Genomic DNA, 21,136 nt, shown 5'->3' on the forward strand with positions numbered 1-21,136 from the left:
TACTAACGCAGTAGTGCAGCCGCCCTACTGCGACTTGTGAGGCCCAAGTTGTTCTTGCTGAGCCTCCATGAGGCACATTTTTGCACACAGTCTTTCGGGACCAATGAGATGATGTGCAGGTGTACGGTGGGCAGCTGTCACCTGGTATTGAATTCATTTGAATACTTTTCGTTTGCTCACATAATGTTGTTCACTTGATTTTTTCTGACGCAGATGGACGGTCGCAGGCTTTTCTCGTGGAAAGGACATCAAAGGTTCTCCAACTAACCCGCAACAAAGTTTCTTCAGTAAATACACAAGCGTGCAGTTGCATTGGCCAGCATATGTATACAGTGCATCCAATTTTCGCTGGGTAAGGCGTGCAAGAAGTTGTGAAACGTGAAACGTTCTGCGAACCGTTCTTCGTATTAGCATGTCTGCCACTCTACACTTAAGAGTGAGAACCAAGCTAATTTTAGCATCACGCCGCGCCATTTATGCTTTTGACATTAGCGTTTCTGGCTTGAAAACGGCATCCTGTTAGCCGTCCTTACCACTCCGTCGTCGCACTTCCAGCTTGTCTTTATTTCATAAAATCTTCAGTAGCCCCATACGCACCGCTCCTTATATTCTTCCTCCCCCAGCACGCATATCACTCCGCACCAGTCATCATTTTCATGTGGCCCGTCCACTCTTGCGCACTGTCACCTTCGCCAATTGCTTTTTTCCCCGAACAGCTGCAGACTGGACGGCCTTCCAAGCGACATTGGCATCATCACCTTCTCATGCAAGTTGAATGAAAATGTAACAAATTATGTACAGTTGTAAGAACGATTTCTTTATTAGTTACCACCCCTTATGTAATACCCCAGGCATGGGGCCTTTCAGGAAATAAAATGAAAATGAAATGAAATGAAATGTCTTCCTTGCAGTCACGTTCGGTTTCACAATGCGACGAACGCAGATTAAGAAGGTGTCCTTTTTTTGCAGCACACTTCCCGCCACTGAATCTGGCCACTTCCCTACACATCGTGCTGTTAGTGCCTAATTATTGTCAAGGCCATAAGATCTAACGTATTCCTATGGGGCGAACCATTTTTGAGAGAATAATATACTACGCAAAATTCCCTGAGAAAACAAACACACATATTCAAAGGAGCCGTGAAGTCTTCTCTTCAATTTCTATAATCTCCCCGGCTTAGCTTTTATTGTTACTCCTCTATTGTCTCACTCATTAGCAGCCAAGATGAGTTCCTTTTTTCCTATCTGCCGTGTCAACAGACCTCTCCCACAAATATAATGACTACTGAGGGAAAAAGATCAGGAGAGGAACAATTTTTCTTCGAAAACGGCGAAAACCATGCTGCCACAAAAATTGTCTCGATGTGTCGCTTTGTCCCATGTTGAGCAAGAAACTGGAGGAAGAAGCTAAGAACGATAATAGCTTGCAAACTCAAGCCACCAGATGGCCATGCTTACATAAAGATGCAACGTCGACTTGACACCATGCAATGTGATTATAGATTATAGAAATAGACGAAATAAAAGCAGTCTGCAGATGGAACGTTGGTGCTCAATGCGAGCGAATGAAACAAGTGTAGCTGAAAACAACATGCCAGCGTTGAGTTAAAAGCGTCAGCTAATATTCTACCTAAGACAGTTGCCTCTAAACGATGTCCGGCGCTGAAAGAAGAAGCGAGCAACGATAGAAGGCCCAGGACAAATGTCTGGGCGTGTATCTCTATCTCTTAGTTTCCCTGAACTTCCCTAATAGCGTTCCTTGAATTCATAGTTCCTTGCGCAATGTGCTGCTTTGCTCACTACTTTGGACCTGGTCGCGTTTTCTAAAACTTTTTCCGCTAGAGCCACAAAGGTGCTTTTTCAAGAGCAAGGTAAGAGGATTTTTTAGACACGTACTTTGGTTGGTTGGTTTATGTGGTTTAACGTCCCAAAGCGACTAAGGCTATGAGAGACGCCGTAGTGGAGGGCTCCGGAAATTTCGACCACCTGGGGTTCTTTAACGTGCACTGACATCGCACAGTACACGGGCCTCTAGAATTTCTCCTCCAAAGAAATTCCAGCCGCCGCGGCCGGGATCGAACCCGCGTCTTTTGGTTCAGCAGCCGAGCACCATAGCCACTGAGCCACCGCGGCGGCAGACACGTACTTTCAGGGCAAGAACAAAATCACATCACTTCCTATGCTTCATCGACAATTAGAAAATGCGAATATATTCCGAAGCCAACTATGATTCCTTGTCCAAAATTCTTCGACAAAAACTTTTGATATTGCAAAACTATAAGGTACTGGTAAAAGTCTATTATTCCGATATGTGCAAAATCTTTACTTTATACCGTTTCCGTCGCTCGCATCCAGAAGTTAAGACTGCCCTAAGACACCAAAGTGGAACGCTTTTGACGGTAGAAAAACGTTAATAGCAAAAATAAAACGCAAGCCTACCGTCGGGACATCTGATATATTGATAGGTATCGTGAAATCTCGCAATATATAAAAAAATTGCGTTCAAGCGCTCTTTCTCGTTCAAAAATGTTTTGGTCCAAATTTTGTAGGGCATGATTAATGACAGCTAGATCCGGAGCTTAATATATGTACCGATGTGAGCTGCAAACCGCGAGCAGCTTCAGCAGAATGAGTTCTGTGATGCTCATATTTCTATCAAAATCCCAAGGGAAATAAAAAGTGATGAAAGTATTCCAGACGTCTTAAAATTTATGGTGACAACACAGCGCAAACGACGAGGAACCAGATTAAGAAAGACACCGGAAAGGGGCTGACTCGCAACTAAAGGCTTTATTTGCTAAAACCTTCTTATATGAATCTTTACCGACTAGCCCCGTTGAACGTCTTGTTCAAAATTATATTCTCTGATTTTTCAATGAATGATATGAAAACTCGGAACAGGCAGCTTTAGTCTCACAAATTCCCTACGCAAAGCTTCCGAACCGATGTAGCGCAAAAACTGTTCAATTGAAGGCTCTGCATTAGGAATTTTATTTCTCCTCAACTTCACAGGGAACAAATTAGAAAGGTCACAGTACTCTTACACCTCATCATCAGCACAGGAGGAAATTGCGTGCAGTACTATGAGCTGCCGCTGCCTCTGGCTTCCAAGCAAAAACTTTCGCTCTGGAAAACGAGGAGCTCAAAAACAAGATGAGTTTCTCATGCTGGTGAACAGCGAAAAAAAGGCGGGACAACGACAAGACAAGCGCTGTATGAAAGCATACTGTCACAGAAGCAGGTAGGCAGGTTTGTATTTGCCACAACGTCCAAGCGCCAGCGGAAAACGGCCCGGCCGGCTAACCGACTAGCGAGCGAGCTCACGGGCGAAGACGAGCGCGCGCCAGCCTCCTGAGCGCGACTACTAGGTGGCGCCAGTAATGCGTTGCGGCATTGCCCCTCCCGGTAGAAAAAGCATCGTCCCGATGCTGCGTGGCGAGGTCAAGCAGAACCGTAGGCTTGACCTAGCGGGCGTGGAAGGGCTTCATCCGGGCAACGTGTACGACTTCCGACTGTGTTTGCCGTCGGGACGTACGAACAGTTCCTTGCGGAATCACTTCGTAGGTGACGTCGCTGAGTTTGCGCAGCACTTCGTACGGGCCGAAGTAGCGGCGCAGAAGCTTCTCGGAGCGACCCCGCTGGCGAACAGGAACCCACACCCAGACTTTATCGCCAGGGTTGTAAATTACCTCCCTGTGACGAAGGTTATAGCGTTGAGCGTCTTTAACCTGCTGCGTCCGGAGTCTCGTTCGAGCAAGCTGACGGGCGGCCTCAGCGTGCTGGACGAATTGGGCAGCGCCGGCAACTGATGGAAGGGCGACATCGGGCAGTAACATTGCATCCAGCATGGTAACGGCTTCGCGACCGTACACCAAACGAAACGGGGTGAAGCGGGTCGTTTCCTGGACTGCGGTATTATACGCAAATGTTGCATACGGTAGTACCTGGTCCCAGTTCTTATGGTCTTCGTCGACGTACATTGAAAGCATATCGGCGATGGTCTTATTGAGTCGCTAAGTAAGGCCATTCGTCTGAGGGTGGTAAGCTGTTGTTCTGCGATGACAAGTGCCACTGAGCCGCATAACTTCCTGGGTGAGAGCTGAAGTAAATGCAGTGCCTCTGTCAGTTAAAACGACCGCAGGGGCACCATGACGGAGGACTAGGTTAAAGATGAAAAAGTTCGCAATATCAGTAGAAGTGCCGCTGGGAAGAGCTTGGGTTTCACAATAACGGGTGAGGTAATCAGTGGCGACTATAATGTAGCGGTTGCCCAAAGATGACGTAGGAAACGGCCCGAGCAAGTCCATACCGACTTGGTGAAAGGGTACTCGAGGAGGACCAATAGGCTGCAGCAGACCGGCCGGCTTGACAGGCGGCGTCTTCCGACGTTGGCAATCACGGCACGTCCTAACATAGCGCCGGACAATAGCAGCAAGCTTGGGCCAGTAGTATTTTTGTCGTACGCGAGCCAAGGTCCGTGAGAAACCGAGATGGCCGGCAGAAAGCTCGTCGTGGCATGCCTGCAAAACGTCGGGACGGAGCGGCGTTGGGACCACCAGCAGGTACTGAATGTCTGTGGAAGCGTAGTTTTTCTTGTAAAAGACGCCGTCCCGCAAGCAAAACGACGACAGGCCACGTGTAAAAAGGCGAGGTGGCGATGAGGCGGTTCCCTCGAGGTAATCAATGAGGGGCCGCAGTTCGGTGTCATCTCGCTGTTGTTGAGCGAGATCAGGCGTCGTGAGAGCGCCAAGAAAAACGGAGTCATCTGTTTCAGGTGAAGAACACGGGATAGGGGCTCGGGATAGGCAGTCAGCGTCACTGTGTTTCTTGCCGGACTTGTACACAATAGTGACGTCGAACTCCTGCAAGCGGAGACTCCAGCGGGCTAAGCGGCCAGAAGGACCTTTAAGGTTGGCTAGCCAGCAGAGAGAGTCGTGATCACTGACCACTCTAAACGGCCGACCATACTCCGGCTGTCCTTATCGGCGCGCCGTGCCAAGGAGTCAGGACTTTGCGTAGGATTGTAGCAAGGCTACGACTCATAACGCAAAAATCAGCGCCTGTATCTACAAGGGCAGTCGTATGGTGGTTGTCAACGGCGATCGGTATCTCAGCGGAAAGAAGCTCACCGTCGACGAAGTGCGCGGTATCACGGATCGTCGGACTGACGGGTCGTTCAGTGCGTCGAAGTGCGGCGTCGAAGGTAAGCTTCTGTGATCGTCGGGAGGTCGTCGGACTCGATGGTCGTTCGGTGCGTCGATTGGGTGCGTCGGAGGAAAACTGCGGCGATCGTCGGAAAGTGGTCGGACTGCTGGTCGGTGCGGGGGGTCGGAGGTCGGAATGTTTGGTCGAATCGGCGAATGGAGGATGTTGGTCGTAGCGCTCATCGACGGCGGCTCTACCTCCGAGAGTCGCCGTCCTCAGTTTTCCCGGCGCGGACTTGGGGATTGTCTGAAGGAAGTACGCCGGTTGGGGGAAAACTGTCGCGGTGATGGCGACCTGGACTGGCGTCCCGGTGGGGACGCAGGTGGGACGTTGGCGCTGAGGTACTGGTCGATGTCCCGAGGTCGTTCACCATAGCGCGGCCGAGGGGCATCCGGTGAAAATCCGCGCAAGCCCATCCGGCGGTATGGACAGTGGCGCAGTACGTGTCCGGCTTCGCCGCAGAGGAAACACAGAGGTAGATTGTTCGGCGTACGCCACACGTGTGCTTTGCGAACGGGCGGTCGAGCGTCGGGCGCATCAGCCGGAGCTGGATGGCGGGGTGCAGGACGGACGAGAGGAGCGGGCCTGTAGGGTGCCGGCGGTGCTGGCGCAGGGGTACGCAACGCGTCGCTGTAGGACATGACGTGCGGCGCAGGCGGCTGGGGGGATGGTATTGATGGCACTGCTTGCCGGAGCTCTTCACGTATAACATCCGAGATGCCTCCAACACGCGGGTGTTGCTCGAGAAAGGGCAGCTTTTGCAGTTCTTCACGTACGATGCTTCGGACAAGCTCGCGAAGGGCGCCACTCTCGTTGTCGTTCATCGGCAAGCGGAAGTCCACAGCAGTGATGTTCGCAAAACGATCAAATTGTACGAATCGCTGTTGTAGGGCACGCTCCATACTTGTCGCCTCCTTCTTAAAATCAGCCACAGTACATGGAGGGTCACGTACAAGGCCGACGAAGATCTGTTCTTTAACGCCACGCATAAGGTAGCGCACCTTCTTTGCCTCCGACATGGACGGATCCGCGCGGTTGAAAAGCCGAGTCATTTCTTCTACAAACATGGCGACGCTCTCATTGGGCCGCTGCGCTCGGGACTGTAGAGCCAGTTCAGCCATCTCTTTTCTTGCGTCGTTGCCGAATGTGCTGAGCAGCTTTTGCCGGCAATCTTGCCAGGTGGTGATGGTAGCCTCGTGGTTTTCGAACCACATCTTGGCGGCGTCTTCAAGTGAAAAATAAATGTTCCGTAACTTTCGCTCATCGTCCCACGCATTAAACGCAGCGACCCGGTCGTAGTTGGTCAACCAGTCCTCAACATCCTCAAATTAGTCGCCATGGAACGGCGTGGGCATACGCGGAGCATGGAAGAACAGCGGCTGGGCACTTACTGGATGGTGAACGGGCTGGCTTGCCTCTGTAGTCGTCATGGTTCGCGGTAAGGAAAGAAGGGGACCACACTCGGGAGCTAGGCCTCTCAAGCGGCGGCTGGCCTTGTGCACAGGTGTGTCCACGGTGTGTAGCGGGGCTTCGGAGGCACCCAAAAGCTCTTCGGACATGGGATGTACCCAGCAAGCTCCACCAAAATGTCACAGAAGCAGGTAGGCAGGTTTGTATTTGCCACAACGTCCAAGCGCCAGCGGTAAACGGCCCGGCCGGCTAACCGACTAGCGAGCGAGCTCACGGGCGAAGACGAGCGCGCGCCAGCCTCCTGAGCGCGACTACTAGGTGGCGCCAGTAATGCGTTGTGGCAATACCTCGCCCAGATCTCAGCTTTACTAAGTAAGTTTCTCAATCACCACGTCCCTATAGGTAAATAGAATCGTCTCCTCAGCGCCTTCTCCAGCAAGCTTGTGGGCGGACCCGTGCACATTGTGGATGGCAGCTGAAGTCAGCCTGAGAGTCAGCCGGGGTTCTACCACGCACTTCATTGTCACTCTCATCAGCAACACATATTTTCTATTTGCCCAATTCTAGGTGTGTTTGCGCATAGGAATTGTGAAGCTACTCGACCAGACCGCTAATTTAGCACGGTGTGCAATTTACCCAAACACAACAAAATGTTTGCCTTGTTTTCGCAAGGCTTAAAAAGGGTTCCAGTTGCCAAGTGGTGGTCTCGGTCGCAAGAACCACAAGGTTCACAAACAGCTACAAATCTATTAACTGACCTTCCACTTTCCTCTTTTTTTTTATGCAATGCCTAGACGAAATACTAGCGCCTGCATGGCTGCACACTTCATCCGAAGCGACAAAAATGGGGGCTCGTGCTCATGGTAAGTGACACAGACTTACGGCGCTGACAGAGATCCCGAGTCATTCTGCCTGCAAACCGCTGTCTTTTTCGAGCTCAAAGTTCGCAGAGATGTGGCATTTGGGAGTCAGTTCGGGATCAAGCAGAGCTTGGGAGCGGTATAGTTGCATGATTCAATGAAGGCTATACCACGCAAGCACTGTATGCAGCAAGGGCAGATAAAAAAGACTCATAACTTCTCTCTCGTATGCCTCACCTGTCTTCCTTGAAAGAATGAAGAGGGCTGTTTTCTTCACGTCTTTCGACACTTTTTTAGCAATTCTGGCGCGGATTATTTAAACGAATATATTTCTGGTGCAGTAAGCAGACAGCCGTCAACACGAACGTACTGCGAAGTCACGCTTCTCTGTCTTTGCCCTTGACAGCGGCGCTTACCATGTACAGTCTTCGTCAAAAGTAACCAGGCTCCAAGGTTTTCTTCTCATTCGTATAACAGAGCCCTCGCGGCTGTCCTAAAAGCTCTTCGAAGGTGAGTACAGGGATTCTTTTTTACCATACAGAGATTCAGAGCTTGACGACTGGCATAATAGTTTAAATATACGACTGAGAAGAAAAACGTGCAGCCGGGTTACTTTTGACAAAGACTGTACTAGTTCCCCAGTTCAGCTGAGCATGTCCCCAAAGTATACTTATCTTCCAGATGATGGGAGGCAAGCGAGAAGGCTGCACAGTGCAATAATATCAAGGTACAACTTTCCTATTATTGTGTTTATGGGCCCGTAAATAGGATAGCTTGTGGTGGCTCGGCTCGAGCGAGCCGGCAGGCCCGTGCACTTTCCCTTTTATCCTCCTCTCAGTCGCAACAACAACAAAATAGGGACTGTAACCAGGGGCTAAGCAGACTTAACAAAATTATTCACTACTCTGCTTTACTGACGGTTCGCATTTATTTTCTTGTGTACCGCTTCTTGAACGAAGCTACTCAGGAAATAACCTAACTGAACTCTGTAAACTCGTCCTATGTGGGTCGGGGGAGAAGCATTCTCATTTGTGTAAAAGTCTTACCTGCCTCTGCGCTCGTTTATGGCAACGGAACATTTCTTTTTTTTTTGTTCGCTACTTCCGCTTGAAGGCTGTGTATAAATCATGTCTGCAGGCCCAGGGAAAGCGTTTTTTTATTATTGTATAATAGCTCTCAACGTTACTGCCCACATTTTGCGCCCTATTGCTGTCTCGCCATATTAACTATATTGAAAAGAAGCATTATGCACAAATATATACATATATTTGTGCGCAATTTTTTCTGTCTGGGCTCATTATTTTTGGTTCCGGCAGAGAGTTGAGCTAATTATGCCTAAATTATTCACTGTCATAACCACTGCACTTTATACAAGAACATTTACATCACTTCGAATTAAGAGCTCGAATTTCTGCGAAAAATTTTAGCTTTGCATCAGAATCAAATCGGAAAAAACTGCATAGTCTTTCATGCATCATAGGTCACGGAGAAGGCTATTTATTTTGCGTACGCTTTCCGCTGCATTCGCACTTACGCCACGCAGGCTTACTCGAGTACTGCATTATGCAACCAACGGAATAGTATGCGCTTACCACAACCGCGCCCTGAGCCATCCTTTTTACCCACCGCCAGTCTCCGTGAACTTACCGGGACTCGACATTGACTGCAATGTCTATTGTTAGTACTTAGCCATCCAAATAACCTTTAACCTTTAATTTTCACCCGGAAAAAAGTCTATATGGGGGGCCGTATAGTGTAACCGCTCGCACTAGTGAAGCCATGGAGAAGGTCGGAGTCAGCATGCGCTACAAAGAACGAAACTAACTCTTGGTCTGAGCGGTCCTGGGCTCTCCAGCGCTATCATCTTGACTTGCAATAAATGTAGTCGCCAACAGCGCAGATCTGTGTACATGATAGATTAAGTAGGGAAATAAAAGCTGAAAGGTTGCTTCCCCTTTTCTATAAGAAGCGGAAAACGGCTTGTACATTCGAGCACACTAATTACAGAATATTGAGATGAGTTATAAATAATAGCTGTCTGCAAGAAGTCCTGTGAACATGCTAAGTCGTGCTCAAATTCTGCTTTGCCTTTATTTTTTTCGCTCTTCTTTTATGCCATAATCTGTCATTGCATAGCGCAAAACAGGACTTTTTGCCGCCGCTGTTTCCGACCTCATGAAAGTGTCACACACGTTTCTGGTTGCGAAATGAAAGTACATAATCTCGATACGCATTGAGGGCTATAATTCTTTTGCGGATGCTTTATTTCCTGGACCTTCAAATGGGGCATACCAGTATAAAGGCGCAAATTTGCGATCACAGATAAAATGTAGATTTTAGATACATACCTGCAATCAAGACTTCTCTTGCAAAAATTGCATATCCACTCCACTGGCACTGTACTCTGATGACAAAAATGTTTTTCATGGCTCTTGTTGTAATCGCAATGAACAGAAATATAAACTCGGTAATTTATACAGCTTTTGGAGGGCAGGAAGGGCGGAACGAGAACCCCATAATGCAAACCGTAAAACTTTACATTGTATAGATTCTTGTAACAACGTGACAGGGTATGATACCCTCCTTAATAATCTAATACAAGACCTGGTCCTGGCTTGCTGTTTTGAAAACACTGCTTTTATATTCAGAAGGCAAAAAAAAACTCTCGCGCTCCCCTATTTTAGGATTACGACTTCCACGGACACCACAAGTGTCCTGCTACTTCATCGGTATGGTCAGTTTGGCTTGGACAATGTGCTGCCGTAGGTGCCTGCCCCAATAGCATCTGAGTGATCGTATCTTCACCTGGTATGCATGGCGTTAAAGTCACCCCCAGTAGTAGCGCAATCTCCGGGATATATCCGTGAGAAGTGTTCCAAAAAAAAGATATCTGCACTCGACACGTAGAAGTACCCAACGGTCTGGCATAAAACGGAAAAGCCAAGGCTTGTTGATCACCATCTATAGTACGGCGCACTCCATCGTGCTACCTCCTGCGTCTGCGTGCTCCAAGCGGGAGTAACAAGCTCGGTGTGAGCAGCGCACAAGAGGACACAAACGCATGCCTACCCATTGGCTACTGGATCCGCAGATCGCAACCCTGGCCCACGATGTAGGAGCTGTTTAGAAGGGCGCAGTAAGGTTTGTATACTATTAGATTGGGCCTATTAGTGCCCGTCTCCTGAAGTAGGATAGCTAGACGAAGCGTCCGTATGATGGACAGCCTCCTCTGAACCGCTTTTTTTTGCGACGGATTTCCCGGCAGTTCTATCGCAAGAACCATACAGGAGAGTCCGAAGGAGAAATGTCATGAGGTTTCGCGCTAATGCCCGCCATTATTAAACTGGAAGGTGCGCGGAGTGAAGAAGACGTGTGCCCGATTCCGGGCTCTTGATTCGGAGAAATCTATGGCATTCCTAAGAGTAGAAGCATGCGCTTGATCACCTATCCAGGGACCATTTCGGTAATGTGCTTGAGCTGGTCTTCATCTGGGTGTACCATGCGCGAATAATCTTTCGCAAGATGTGTTTCTGCGCTTTGTTGTTTAGCACAGAGAGTTTCAGCATAAGCCAGATTTATGCATGCTTGCATTGATGCCGGCGCTGAGTATGCTCACAAGCTGTTAGGGATGAAGAAACGGCATTCTTTAGACTAATGCCTTCGGGCTGTATGGAGCATTTGTGTGAACCTTGCCCTGTAAATTTATGTTCTCTCCCTCGTGTCTTAGTTAACGGCTCACTTTGTATTATAGACAAGTGTTCATTAACAAGCACAACTGGCTCCTAGGCTGGTTATGTATACTGGTAGGGCTCTTGTGCCCATTCATCGACAACACTTGGTTTGCACATAGAAGCTCGGCTTGTTGCTTGCGCTCATTTCGTCGCAATGCTCGGATACGGCGGACAATGCTTTTGCTCGGGGTTTTGGCAGCCTTTCGCCGAAGAAGAGCACTTCCAGTCTGTGGTAACACGGTGGCCTTTGCAATTTCGGCATAGTGGTCCTGTAGAACAAACCTCGAGGATACCATCAACGGGGCGACCGCAGAACGAGCATCGACGTTGGTCGACTAGTGGACACGAATTTGTCCTAAGCCAGATATTGTGACAGGTCACAGAAATGACAGATTTCGGGTGATAAAGTGTTACCGGTAAGAACATGCTGTATAGATGGATTTTGGGGGGAAATATGGAGCCCTCGAACGTGATGAGAGCAGCTCCGTTCTTGCCCTTAGGCCTGTCGTTAATTATTTTGCTCGAGCAGCACGTGAGGTTGGCCATGAGCTATTACCTCATTTGCACGATATATGACACCACGGATCTGGTCACGGCAATTGGTTCCATAAGCTTGTATAGGTGTCGCCTTTACAGAAATTAAGAAGAAAAGCATGAGCAGGCTCTTAGGGCAAAAGGACGAGGAGACGCCGGGATAATGAAACATAGGGCATTATGGGGGTACAACAAATATGAAGTACTAAGAGGTATTTGGAAAGGAATAATGGTGCCGGGACTTACTTTCGGCAATGCGGTTCTGTGCTTAAGGGCAGAAGTTCAGTAGAGATTAGACGTAAATCAGAGAGCTGTTGGAAGATTAGCACTAGGTGCCCACGGCAAAACCACAAACGAGGCAGTACAAGGGGATATAGGCTGGGCATCGTTCGAGGCACGGGAAGCTAAGAGTAAAATACTATATGAAGAACGCCTGAGGAAATTGGACGATAACAGATGGGTAGCTAAGGTATTTAAATATTTATACTGAAAGAACGTTGACTGACAGTGGCGGAAAAGAACTAGAAAACTAACCAGTAAGTATGCCGGTCATGAAGACGGAGAAAGAAAGAGCATTAAACGACAGGTTATAAACGCGGAAGTTAAAAATTGGATGAATTCAATGGAAAAGAAACATAGTGTAGAACTATATCGATTCTGGAAAAGGCAGATCAGGAAAGAATTTTTCTATGATAACTCAAGAGTCAGTGCCCTACTTTTTGAAGCTATATCAGGGTGTCTTAGAACGCGCAGCTACAAAAAGAAATTTAACGAAGAAGATGACACATGTGCAGTGTGTGGTAGATCTGTGGAAACAATTGAACACCTCATAATCAAATGTGATGGTATCCATCCGGATGTCGATGCAGGCACAGTCGCTCTTTTTGAGGCCCTAGGGTTTAAAGATAACAATGGTCATGTAAATAAATCTGCAGTGGAAGTCAGCAAAAAGCGATTGGAGGATTGGTGGCTGAAAAGCAGAGATGTGGCATAAGGTTAAAATTGTAGGAAACCGTAGGCAAAGGTGATGGAGAATCTTAATGAGAATTGCCAACAGAGTAAACAAAAAAATAATAAATAAAGAAAAGCTGAGCATGGTGGCAATTGCCACCACCCCGTTTCAAAGGGGGCGCTCCCTCCCATCCATCCATCCATCCATCCATCCATCCATCCATCCATCCATCCATCCATCCATCCATCCATCCATCCATCCATCCATCCATCCATCCCTCCCTCCCTCCCTCCCTCCCTCCCTCCCTCCCTCCCTCCATCCATCCATCCATCCATCCATCCATCCCTCCCTCCCTCCCTCCCTCCCTCCATCCATCCATACGCGCATACGCTTAGCAACCTTTTACAGCTGTCTGCGAGCGGCCAAGTTTTACGTCGTGTCGTTTGTTCACAAAGCTGGACTCTTCTTGAGCTACCTGGGAAGGGCCTAGCCCCGTCCTGGGTTGCTTTGCAAATTCCGAAAAAGGAAAAGTGCAAGATCCTACCTGAGAAGGGTTAGTCCCAGGCATGTTTTCCGTGGAAAGAACAGAGAAGGGATTGGAGACGGGTATTGCCGCAGTCACTTGGCTGGAATCCTCATCCGTCATGCTTGCGTCGGCGTCAAGCACAGCGACAGATTGCGCCGCGTTATCTGTGCCGCTACGGAGCGATGTTGCCGTGGCGTCTCGCCGAGGCTGCCAGGGAGCCATGTTGGCGCCATCGGCGGTAGGCGTATCCGATGTATCGGAATGGTTTTCTTGGGGTAGTCTTCGGCGCGGAAGCGTTGCAACCATCATCCGCAGGTGGCGAGGAACACGATGGTGTGGCCTATTCATTTCTGGCAGCCTAACCCAAAAACTTCTGGGCCAAAATGCTTTAAATAGACGGAGTCATGCGAACGTGCGTGTGGTCGAGACGGCTGCCTGCAGCGCAGCCCCCCCCCCCCCCCCCCCCTTCCCCCGACCATTTCTTAAGTACTGCACGAACAGCTTGATGTAACCAAAGAGCGCTGCTGCCATTTGGCTTGTGCTGCACCATTTATTATGAGTGTAATATTTGACCCCTCCCGCAACACTGCACCGCACTTCGCTGCGTTGCTTATCGTGCTGGTTTTTCCCTGTCGTCTTCTCTCGTTGTGTTTTTTTTTTCCACGCGCTGTTTTCTGGCTCTGGAAGTCTTTTCTGTGCGCTGTTTTGTCGCTATGCCGCTTTCTCTGAGCTGCTTTTTCGTGCCCCTATTATTATTTTTATTTTGTTCACGAGTTCTATTCCTGTTTACTCTCTCTTGGCAGCATCCAACTACATGCGAAGCCTTGATATTTATTTTACACATAGTTGCGACGTAAAACATACAATATAATTTCATCATCTCTATAAAAAAGTGAAGAAAGAAAATGCAACTAGGGTGAGAGCTACCCATTTCCCGTCGTCCGATAGTCGAGACAATCCCAGCCGCAAGTAAAACGTAACATTTGGAAATGACTCGTGTAGAGCCTTAGGAAACGAAGGAGTGTTTGCGATGCCAGAGGCCGAACTTCTACCTATACCGGCATCGCGCTCCCAAGAGAAGAAAGGTGAAGTACGGTCAGTCGTTTCACTAACGACTTCGTTCTCGGCCTCCGGTGCTTTCTTTGTTTTCCTCGAGAAGGCTTCCGTTTCGTTAAACAGAGAGTGTTGTTATTTTTTACACATACCAAAGCCCCGTCCTCTCATCACTCATATAAATGATTATAAAAAAAACGCAAGAAATATTTCCACTCTCTGGTTTGCTCAATATCGGAAGCATCGTCGGATGCTGCTGGACAGTTTAGCTTAACGAGATTTTTCATAAGCACCGCAGTGATCGGTTTATAAGCGCGAGTATTTTATGTCAATACGTTCGCAAAATGAAGGCTCTCCAGCATCTTGAGTGAAAAAAGTTTTGGAACCATGTCCATAAAGCGGGGTTCGGTCATGCTTTCGTTTCAACTCTTCTGTTTTTTTTTTCAACTTCATTAGCAGAATACGAATCCTTCACCCAAAGTTTAAGTGGCAAAAGTGCAGAAGCAACTACAGCGGTGCAAGCACAGCCCGCATTATTTCCATTTGTTCTTTCTTGAATAAAGACAAAAACGAAGTTCAAGAAAACAGCCCTGTGATAGAAAGTTTAGCACGCACAACCATGAGAACCTCTTTGCAAAAGAAGTACGACCTGACAACCGCTCACGCCATCAATTTTAATTTTGCTGGAAAGGACCTGTTCACACTCACGCACACGTACACACACACTCACGCAAACACTGGTGAGGAAACGTACGCACCCATACGCTCACACAAAGGCATGCCAAGAAGGAAAAAATAGAGCAAAGGCTTTTCGATCCACTACGTATCAGCGTGTCTGCAGAGGGTAGAAAATCAGGTCATCTGGGTGGATTTATCACGCGGCAACGCGTGCAGGCTAGGAGCTTTTGGAAAATTGCACAACTAAAAGTGTGTTTGCGAGCACAGAGCACATATTTTGCGCACTGTGGGCGTAACCTCTATAACATAGCTAGTGTCATCTTGGTTTTGCTCCTGACATGAGGAAGTACACTTGCACCCTTCGTTCAGGAGTAACATCTCGCGTGAGTTTTTTTTGTAAACAAATTATTTTGCAGAATATATGCCTCCTAGTTTTCTAGGTCAGCACCAAATAAAGAAAAAAATACTCTCAAGTGTTGTCCGCACACATGGGTCTCCTATGCTCAAGAAAAAGGTCAGTGGACATTCTGACCTATGGATAGTAAGTTTCATAGCGTGAAGGCAGCGGCCTTTATCTCTCATTGGAATCCATCCATCACAATCCTACAATTGCGGTCAATCGTCATACAGAGAGTCTCATTACTATAAAAGCCCAGACCGGCAGCGACGTAAAGCAGCTCAGATTTAAGCTATGTCTAGCTCAACCGTAGTTCGGTCTTTCACACAGCAAACCAGATTTTCTTTCGTTTTGCGGCCATAAAAGGTCGGATGCTCTGTTGCGCCATGCTCTCCCCAAATATAGGGCCGCTGTGCCTGGTCCTTGCTTCTTTGTCTTCGTAAGAGGCTCTTGTTGTACTGTATGCGCACATCTCCATATATTATTCTCTGTCCTCTGTGCCCTCATGAAACAGAAACTTTACCATATTTCCCGCCACCCTATTATCTGCCGGTAGAAGAATTTTAAACAAAATACTTCAAGACCAGCCAAATATAACGTGACCTTGAGCACTTAATCGTATGAAGGGCTTCCTTATTATGATATTGCCACGTATCTTTCTAGCGTCCGTTCGTTCGCGCAAGGCCGCATAAAAGGGGTGTTATCATTTTTGTTCGTAACGCGAGACGCGACCGGTCTAATCTCGATTGTTCGCAGCCATGAACAGCTGCATCTACGTGTTTCCAGATTACTCTAGATGATCTCGACCTGTTATCTCGAAGTTTCCTTGCCGCCTTTAAATTGAACGATGCCGCGAGCAGCGGGCATTCGTAGTTCCACGATTGACGAGCACGCTTGTTGCTTACGCCGCCACCGAGTGATTCAGTTCTTTTGCGGCCGCAAGCCAACCCAAATAAAGAGCTTCGTTTGCAAGTCTTTCTGGTGTCTTCCTGACCGCTGGACTGCCGTCACAAAAACGTGACATCTGGTGGAGGTGCGGGGTAGCCTTCCATGTTCCGGACACCCCCTACAAGCCGTGACACCAGTCCTCTGAGTCATCTACCGCAGGACCTGAGTCCAGTCCACCGCGCAAGCCGACGCCTGCAAGGGGACGCACCTGAGTTCGGGATTCTGCCGGACCCTACCCGAAAGCAAAAGACAGCAGCAACGTCTACCATGAGCTTGCCCCAGATGATGACTCCAATCATTCTTCACCAGCCCCGGGTGCCAACTACCTTCGACGCTTCGCCTGGCGCCGACCCCGAAGAATGGCTGGAGCAGTTCGACCGTGTGGCTATCTTCAACAACTGGGACGATGCCACGAAACTTAGGTACGTCTTCTTCGCCTTGGAGGGACCAGCAAAAGTCTGGTTTGAGAATGAGGAAGCTAACCTCACGAACTGGGAAACCTTCAAAAAGCAGCTTCTAAAGACCTTCACGAACGTCGTGCGAAAGGAGAGAGCCCAGCAGCTGCTACAGTCTCGCATACAACACCCAAACGAGACCGTTGCTGTGTACACTGAGGAAATGAAGCGTCTCTTCCGGCGTGCCGACGCGAGCATGAAGAAAGAAGAGAAGGTGAAGTTGCTTATGCGAGGAGTTAAAGAGCAACTATTTGCCGGACTCGTTCGCAACCCACCGAAAACCGTCGCGGAATTCGTAGAAGAGGCATCCACAATGGAGAAAACTCTTGACGCCCGAGCCCGCCAGTATGACCACCAGCAGAGCTTTTTCTCAGCAAGCTGCATGGACACCGCTAACAACGATAACCTGCGGGAGGTTATACGTGAAGTTGTGCGAGAGGAGCTCCGACGATTGCTGCCAACGGGGACGCAGCCGCAACGTTCATCCCTCACTGACGTCATCCGGGACGAGGTACAACAGGCCTTGGGTGTGACGCCGAGACCCACGCAGCCTGTGCAGCCCCCAGCCATGACTTACGCCGCAGCTGTGCGCCGTCCTGCACCTCGACGGCGGGACCCAAGCCCCTATCGCCCTCAGCCAGCTGCGTTGGACCACCGCCCTCTCGCCCCAACCCGCCCGTCCTACGAGCGTCGCACACAGCCGAGGAAATGCGACGAGTGGAGAACTCCCGACCAGCGCCGGCCACTATGTTTCCACTGTGGCGAAGCCGGTCACGTCCTCCGGCACTGCCCATACAGACGACTAGGCATCCGAGGGTTCTCTTACGACGCTCCACGACCACTACCCGGCCAGCGACCAGCCGAAATCGAGTTTTTGCGTCGGGAAGGATGCTCATCGCCGAGCCGCCTATCACGTTCGCCGTCGCCATCTTCACCGCGCTTTGTATCTCCTAGCCGAGGTTACACGATGCGTGGACGCTCCCCCAGCCCCCGAAGGTTAAACTGAATAAAGCAGCCTGTGGAGGTCAGGTTGCTTCTGAGCGCAAGAACTAAGATCCTCCATCGACGAAAACACAAGACTATGCCTCAACTACGACGACCTCTATGACGACGACCCCGGTGACGACGACCCCTACGACGACGACCCCTATGACGACGACCCCTACGACGACGACCCCTACGGCGATGACCCCTACGACGATGACCCCTACGACGACGACACCTACGACGACGACACCTACGACGACGACACCTACGACAACGACACCTACGACGACGACCCCTACCCCGACGACAACTACGACGACGAAAAATACGACAACCCCGACGACGACGACGACACGGCCAGACTTGAAGCTTTTACCGCTGCCCTTAAACCTTATTAAGAACGCTAAACGACTCGAAGTTAGCATTCTCCGTGTTTATTTTCGTTTTAAAGCATCGAGGCGATGCTTGTTTGGAAGGGGGGTAATGCCACGTATCTTTCCAGCGTCCGTTCGTTCGCGCAAGGCCGCAGAAAAAGGGCGTTATCATTTTTGTTCGTAACGCGTGACGCGACCGGTCTAATCTCGATTGTTCGCAGCCATGAGCAGCTGCATCTACGTGTTTCCAGATTACTTTAGATGATCTCGACCCGTTATCTCGAAGTTTCCTTGCCGCCTTTAAATTGAACGATGCCGCGAGAAGCGGGCAGTCGTAGTTCGACGATTGACGAGCACGCTTGTTGCTTACGCCGCCACCGAGTGATTCAGTTCTTTTGCGGGCGCGTCAGCCCTAATAATGAGCTTCGTTTGCAAGTATTTCTGGTGTCTTCCTGACCGCTGGACTGCCGTCACAAAAACGTGACAATATCCTGACAATCCTTTTGAGTACTAATTTAGGAGAAGCTCAAAATAATCTCATGTAATAAAATTCTTCTGAGTCATCTTTGTCTACACTGGTTTAGTTTACATCTGCACGGAAACGTAGGTGAAATGAACAAAAAGACACCAAGAGCGCTTTGAACTTATGATATATTACGCTTAGATGCATTTATAGCTTTCCAATCGAACAGAACATAGAACTGAAAAGGAGAACCAGAAAGCAACCCTGCTCCATTCTTAATTACTCTTTTATGCAGCACAATTAGGAAAATGGCAATAAGCCGACGAATGCGGCTAGTTGGTTTATCATTTTTGCGATGAAAGCGCCAACTCTGACGAAACGACTCGAGGGGCAGGGACAAGAAACAGAACAAGGGCTTACTTTCAGCTATTTTATTTTTCAGGCGGGAAGAGCTTTTGTAGGAACGCGGCAAGGTGGGTACACTCATTTATGGTTCTTTCAATATGTGATAGGAGTGTACTTTATTGTTGAGACTGACGTGTGGGCTGGTCATGTAACTCCTTTCACTAACATCATCGTAAAGGCTTGGACCATTTCTCTCACTTTCTTGTCTTCCAATTTTTAGCTGGCAGTTGTTTTGCTAAAAATTGGTTTTGCATGTTTCGTTCTTGCTTTTGTTTCGCGAGGGAACTTTCTGATTCGCCTTGTCATGTTGCCGAGATGCATAATGTCGCGAAATGCACGTTTGCGCTCATGCAGCCAATTATTTAGGCACATGGCTGTCTAAGCCGCATATAGCTTCTTGCATGTCAGTGGGGTCTTTAAGATAACGCCTTCCACGAAGTCTACAAGTTTTCAGTTTTAAACCTATAAGTTTTTGTATCTTTGTCTATGAAATGCGTGCCCAAGAACGTGTGGATTCATTCGGGCAGGGCGCCTGCAGGGTAATGCGTGTTTTTTGTGTTTACGTAGCCTGAGAAGACCGGTGATCCACGTTGCCGGGAGGCGAAATTCCGCACACATCAGGATCGAGACAGGGGCTGTGACCTTTATACGAGCCCTTCATTAATTGGTCTCAATGGAGACCTGACAGACGCAAACAGGCCCCTATTCGACTGTGTGTGTTTGCATGCGATATAGCCCCCACGGGAGAGGATTATTGTAGGGGCTCACCATTGGCCAAGCTAATCACACAAGCGTCACTAGGGCGTTGGAGTTCTGCGTCTCCTCGTGCGTTGTCTAATTCAATTCCACTAAGTAAGTACATCTCCTTGGCCAAAGCTTGGCTCGGCGTGATTACATCAGCCTCGGTCGTAGCATTTCCCACCGCGATTTTCTCGGGGTACGCTGCGGGGTCCCTGGACGATGCTTTGCAGAGTCGACCGTGTCGAAGTGCGCGGGAACGTGGCTAACTAGTTGCAGCGCATTTCTCGAGGTGTGTGCAGCTGTGAATGTCGCAAGCACGTGTCTTGTTACTATCACGCGGTGTGCCTGCAGAGTGCCGGGTATTTTCTGTCTTACCTCTGCGCACCTATATTAAGAGGCACAAACGAAATTACGAAAACAACAAGAGTCCGTTGGTTATTACGTTTCAATGAATAGAAAGGTAAAAAAGGAAACAAGTTACCATGAACTAATACTGACTACTGCTAAGCAGGATAGTAACAAACTACGAACATCATCACTCTTTAGTTCTTCTGTGCGATTGTATGTGAGGGTGTGCAGTAGCAGTTTATTAAGGTGTGTGATAATCATATTCAATTATTAGAATCATTTGAAATCACCAGAAAGAGAAAACGTTTGGCACACATACTGACCTTACGAGGACATTGCCTGCTTGGTGGAAGAAGCTGCTACGGAAGATTCTAATACCGCTAGCTTCCAATTGTGGCGAAACAGCTTCCTCAAACTACAGTATCTAAACTGCGGGAATAGTATATTGTAGCTGCCGTAGGGACAAAGTAATTCGCTCGTTAGTCCGACCAAGACTGCACCTGCGACGTTGCGGAGAAGGTCGTTACGACGAAAGTAAGCTTTGTAGCCCGTGCTAGTTGCCAGTTAACGGAATTAGGAGTGGTCGTCTTTGTGATCTATACACCTGATTTGGGTACGGAGCGTCGCCAATGGAAGACTTGCAGCAGATGCTTATTATAAACCGCCAGCGAGGGGAGGGCGAACAAGAAAAATATTGCTGAGGCTATCACGAGAACTTTCTTGCCTAAAATTATAAAGGAAAGCAAACCAGTGGCGATATCCTTCGTTTGGCAATGATATCCGACTTTTGAAGAACGTGAAAAACGCAAATGAATGTAAATGTTTCAGTTTTGTAAAATTTCGCAGGGGTATAGAAATTTTTGAAGCACTTTAAATTAAAGAATGGGGCAAAAGTTCTTTTACCACTCGGTCAAATGCGCTCATCTCAGACAGCTGGCATATCTTCCAAGTTACCTAGTAAATCGTTGTTCGCGCCATCATTTTTGTCTCTGCCTGTTTCGGGCCCTTCTTTTTCGCTGTGTTTATGTACATGCACGGTTCACACGGTATTAAATGTACGGTAGCAAGT

This window comes from Amblyomma mixtum, chromosome 4 (genome assembly GCF_055824585.1).
Source record: "Amblyomma mixtum isolate Tamu chromosome 4, ASM5582458v1, whole genome shotgun sequence".
Classification (NCBI taxonomy): Eukaryota; Metazoa; Arthropoda; class Arachnida; order Ixodida; family Ixodidae; genus Amblyomma; species Amblyomma mixtum.